Source organism: Pleurodeles waltl, chromosome 8 (genome assembly GCF_031143425.1).
Source record: "Pleurodeles waltl isolate 20211129_DDA chromosome 8, aPleWal1.hap1.20221129, whole genome shotgun sequence".
Lineage (NCBI taxonomy): Eukaryota > Metazoa > Chordata > Amphibia > Caudata > Salamandridae > Pleurodeles > Pleurodeles waltl.
Genome location: NC_090447.1, coordinates 1,330,118,649 through 1,330,124,648, shown reverse-complemented (window position 1 = coordinate 1,330,124,648; position 6,000 = coordinate 1,330,118,649).

Here is a 6,000-nt window from a genome sequence, read left to right as displayed (position 1 = left end):
TTTCTTGGTTGGGGCTGCTGGGTCGGGCGACTGTATGTCAGCTTTGTTGGATTTTCAGAGGGTCATGAAGGACATGGGAGTTCTATTTGCTCCAGAAAAAGCTGAAGGGCCCAAAACATGTTTAAACTTCTTGGGTATTGAGTTGGATTCCCAGAAAATGGAGGTTTGTTTACCTCGTGACAAGGTACAGTTGTTGATCGAATTGTTGGAAGAGGCTGTACAGAAACCTAAGTTGGAGTTGAGGCAAGTTCAGCTGTTACTTGGGCATTTAAACTTTGTATGTAAGGTTGTAAGAGTTGGAAGGGCTTTTTGTAGGAGGATGGGTTTTTCAGAAGGAAGGTGTGGTTTTGCCTCATCATCATATCCGGCTGAAGGGCAGTGTTCGGGCTGACTTAAGGATGTGGATTACTTTTCTTCAGGATTTCAATGGTGTGACGATGCTGGTGGAAGATGAGGATTGGTTTTGGCAAGTGCACATTTTTTCAGATGCTTCAGGTGCGCTTGGTTTTGGTGTTTTTTGGGACAGTCATTGGGCCGCAGAAAGTTGGCCTGAGGATTGGAAGGCGGCTAGGCATAGCATTGCATTTTTGGAGTTTTTTCCTTTAATTGTGGTACTGTCAATTTGGGGTCACACGTTAGCCAACAAGAATGTAGTGTTTAATGTTGATAACCAGACTGTAGTGAATCTGGATAATGTGCAAAAAGCAAAGGATGAAAAAGTGTTGCGTCTTTTGAGGTTATTCCTGTTGAACTGTTTGAAGTTTAATATTATTTTTAAGACTAAATATGTTCCTGGAGTAAATAACGATATTGCTGATGCACTATCTCGTTCGCGGTGGCGGAGATTCTGTGGGCTTGCACCGGGAGCAGATGCACAGAAGACACCAGTGCCGGGGGCATTGTGGGATTTGGGAATTTAAGGATGTTGGAGCTGATTCAGCAGTCTATAGCTCCGTCGACAAGGAAAAGTTATGAGCAGGCTTGGTCTGATTTAATTAAATCAGAGCCAGTAAGAAGGGTAGGGGGGGTTTTGGGGTGTGTTCAGAGGTGGGAAGATGCAGTTTGATTTATCATGCAACAAATTGAATTGGGGCTATCGGCAGTAAGTATATCTGTTAAGTTGTCAGGCATTTCCTTTTACGGTAAATATTTCTGGGGGTATGATCCTATGGAGGGTGAAATTTGTAGACGGATTATTGCGGGTTGGGGCTAGAAGAGGGGGTGTTCGGCCGGATTGGAGGCGCCCGATCACGTCACATTTGTTGAAGGAATTGATTGGTGTTTTGCCACGTTTGTTTTTCTCATTGGGAGGTGGTTCTCATGTCCTTATGCATGTCATGGGTTTTTCACTGGGCTTTTCGAGTTTCAGAATTGTTGGGGTTGAGAGGTAAGGATGGTATTCTATGTTCAGATATTAGGGTATGTAATGGTGGGTTATACTTGTGGTTACGAGCTTCAAAAGCTGATCAGCTAGGTAGCGGTCGGGAGGTACTGTTGCGGGGAGTGGAGTTTCCAGATGGTCTGGTTTATTGTTGGCTGTCTTCTTCAAAAATTTTGCCAGAAGATTTCAGGTTTGTATTCATTCATCAGGATGGTTGTGGGTTGCAGTCTTTTCAGCTGTTTGCAGTATTAAAAATGGCAATAAAAAAATTGGGATTGGATCCTTTATATTATGGTACTCTTTTCGGATTGGAGCGGCCACCGAAGCTAGACAATTTGGGCATTCTGATAGAGAGATCATGGATTTGGGGCGTTGGCACCCCCAATGTTTTAGACATTATGTTCGAACTCATCAGATTTGAGGTCTGTTGATTTTTCATTATGTTAATTTTCTTCGTAAGTAATGTTTCTGTGTTTCTCTGCTTTTTGCAGGTTGCGTGGCTGGCCCTAAAAGGAATTTTTGTTCCGTTTGATTTGTTAGGCATTCCTTCGTGCGTTGGGCTGAGAAGCAGGCAGCGTCACGTCATTTTGGAAAGCAACTGGGTTTGGATGGCGCTAGGATTAAAGTTTATTGGTTGGAAAAAGTGGTATGAGGTGGGGAGGAATTGTTATATTTTCTTTCCAAAAAGTTGGCTCAAGGGATTTGTCCAGATTTATTGGTGATTCATTTAGGCGAAAATGATCTAGTGGCGTTATCAGGGATTGGTCTTTTGAAGCTAATGAAATTAGATTTGTTGAGGATCAGTCAGAGATGGGCTGGTACGCATATAGTTTGGACAGAGTTGGTTCCAAGGAGAGTTTGGAGGGGAGTGAATTATTTTAAGGGAATTGAGAAACAGCGTAGGAAGGTGAATAGGGAAATGCATAGTTTTTGTTGTATTGAGGGTTTCTCTGTTCTGCAACATGGGGGGATTGTTCATGGGGACGTAGCCCTTTTCCGCCAGGATGGAGTGCATCTATCTTTTTTAGATAATGAGCATTATTTATTAGAGTTAAGACTGAAGATATCGGAGCTGTTGGGGGAGAATTTATGTGATCGGGTTTCTTGCACTTAATTTGGGTGGGGCAGGAAAACGCCTGTCGGGTTTTCCTTTTCCTGTGTGGCGGGGTATTTACGGACATGCCTTGGGTGGGGAACGGTTACGGATGCACAACATGAGACGTCAGGGAATTTGGACAAGGAACAAAGGGAGGAAAAGGCAAGGGGAATTACAGAAGGTGGACAGCTGGGCAGATGGGTACTGGATTGGTCGGGTCAAGGTGGGCATGGAAAGGGGTTATTTGATGAGGGGTAAGTTTTGTAGAGGGTAGGGTGGGTTTTAGCAATTTTATGTATTAGTGAGGCTTTATAGTTTTGTAAGGCAAATGCCAAGGTTATTATTGTTTCCAGACCTGTTCTATTAAAGCGGCCTTTTACCCCTATTTAGAGTGTTGTGGTTGTGCGCCGTTTCGCCCGCTCTGACCCCACATTTCCTGAATAAGAAAATCAGGAAAAAATGTCCCTGGCCGCGTTCTGAGGTCTGTTGGACTGATTTATCTAACCATCCCCAAATACAGGAGAGAAAGAATGGGTGGACGACGTTGTTTGGTGCTGCCTCCCATGTTATGAAACTCGCTTCCACAGGACCCTCTAATAGAAACAGACTTTCTCCGATTTATAAAATATTTTAAAACGTGGACCTTAGACAGACTTTTAACAAATAGACAGCCTGCAACAGCTCTTGTGACCCAGCGCCCTTCACTCCCTGTAACTATGTAGCCATGAAAGCTGCGGTGGCTTTTTATCTTAATTATTAAGTACATTCAGCATATCATAAAATAACATAACTGTAAACTACTTTCGGAGATCGCCGCCTGGGGCAAGAAATTATAGATGAAAACTTTGTCTCCTATTTCTATTTTCCCGTACTTACTTTAATTATTTTTTGATTTACGACACGCGATCTACACCATGACCCCCAGATGAATTCTAAATTTTGTCTACTTTTCAGGAAAGGACAGTTTTCTGCTTCTCCCACAATCCCCGGGCTCTGTGAGAAAGGGATGATAATATTGCCTGGATATGTTTTATTGGAAAACAGAATATGAAGGCTTAAGCACTTACTGCTGAAACATTAAAAATGACCCAGTACCAGCTGGAAAAGCTTCACCACTGAAAAGGTTACATCTGCCACTACATGTATATTCTTGACGATACAGTCGTAGTTGACACCCTACAGTCAATAGTTTTTGCAGGATGGTCGATATTCTGGTAGTACACCCATCCCTACGTGCTCTACTGTGAGCAATGATGTGCACAAAGAAGAAGCGCATCCATAATATTTAGGGGTGGGTGCTCCTCATGTACACAAGAATTTTACCCTGTACTTGATTAATAAACCGCGTGTAATGCAAAGAACTGGTCTGATCGGAAACTAGTGCTGCGCAAACGCACTACTGAGATAAAGCACTACCAGCTAATACGTCAAATTTCATACTATCACTTCAAGCAGCGCACACTTTAATGGGTGCATCTTTGAGGATTTATTCTACATCCTATATTAGTCCTGAAAAAAATATCTGGTTTTCAGGAAAACTTGCGAAGACCTGTAAATTACAGACAATATGGAGATTTGTAAACAATTTGATCGATTACAAAAAAATCGTTGTAAAATGATCATAGCATTCTGTAACCTAAAAGGTCATCTTGTGATTGGTTTTCAGCGAAGGCAAAGAGATTCTATATACAGTTGCCAGCCCTGGTAGGTGGCACGATGTCCAGAATGTTTTATTCTTAGCTCAAGGAAAAATGAAGCAGGGTAAGTTACTGTAGATCTTGTAAACATCCTCTTGTCTGAAACCAGACACTGGTAAGCGGCATGAAATGGGCATGACGACAGTATTTTATAAAATAATTTCTAATCTGCCTTAAGGAGGAGAATTAACACATTTCATTTTTCTTTCATCAATATGCTACACTGGCCTCCGTGCATTTCCAGCTAATCACAGAGTTTTCAAAGCCCACAACTCATGTGTTTCACCCACGACAGGCAACTTTATCAAGGCATTCAGAATTTTTTTGCAAAGTAGATATGGGTGAACTGTCACATTTTCTTTCTGACGTTTCTTCTTTGTAATTGTCTGAATTTAGAGCTTTGCTGCTCTTCAGTAAAAAAAGTTAATGTCAGGTTTCTTATGTGGTGTAACACAGGACCGCTGATAAGTCATCTAGTTATTGTAAAGAACCGCCAATCTGTGTTGTTGTCTTCCTCTGTGCCCTGTGGAATGGTCAATCTTCAGAAGGACGGGTGGGGTCGAACTTTGGGGTCCCTGTGGTCCCAGCATACAGAGTAATGTTGATGGATGGTCCCATTCAAACACAAAAGAAATAAACGAAATGCCTTCCATATTTTAAGCCGTTCAAAACACAAACGCCTGTTCATGTATCATTACACGTTCTATCTCCTAAACTCTGTGGCATAGCTAGGTTACAATAGGTACTAGAGCAGCAAAAGTAACCGGGTCCCTTTACTAGGGTGACTTCGCAATCATTCAGCTGCCCCTGCCACTTCACATATTGAAGGATTCACAAGCTCCTTCAACATGGTCTGCATCTGCCCTATCAAAACCCACTACCATTCACATACACACACACTATTCTATTTCCACACCCTGCTTTGTATTTCTGCAAGTCAGTCATAACCTAAAAAGCTTTACCAAAGCCAATAGGGTTGACCATTGTAAAGTGCATGCACATAAAGCTATAACATGCAGGGACCCCAACCCACACGCTGCTGGCCTCACATAGGTACACCCATCACTATGCACTCACACAGGCTCAACCTTCAACCTGTAGACCACCTACCCTGCACTCACAAAAGACAATGTTAATCCTGCACTCACACAAGCACACCACTCACAATGCACTCACAAAACATGGTGGCTACCCTGCAGTCACACACACAAACTTCCTCACTCACTAGGAAGGAGCAGAGTTAGGATGGATGGCAGCACAGGCCGACTATCTGGTGTTTTGGTCCAATAGTGCAATTCAAAACTGTTCAGGTAAGCTACACTGAAATCTGAATGTCCACTAAGGTTATTTAATCTCCTATCAGCCACACATGGACCATCACTCTGGACCATGTGAGTCTGATCTTTTTAGACTTTTGTGGGGAAGAGTGTTGACATAAAACAGAAAGTCGAACTTTACTTCTAAAAAACAAGGTGGTGGTGAAAGAAAGCAAAACAAAAAAAACAGCAACTACATTTGGAGGGTACACACTTCAATAAAAAATTAAAAAGGTAAAGGGCCTGATTTAGAACTTGGCGGACGGGTTACTTCGTCACAACGGTGTCGGATATCCTGTCCACCAAAATCTAAATCCCATTATATCCTATGGAATTTAGATTTCGGTGGACTGGATATCCGTCACCATTGTGACGGAGTAACCCGTCTGCCGAGTTTTAAATCAGGCCCAAAGGTTTGCACTAGGCTGGCATCTTAAACACTTAAAAAAATATATGGTACAGAGTCTGCAGAATACCATTTCAAGATGGTGGTATGGTTTTGAAGCTTGC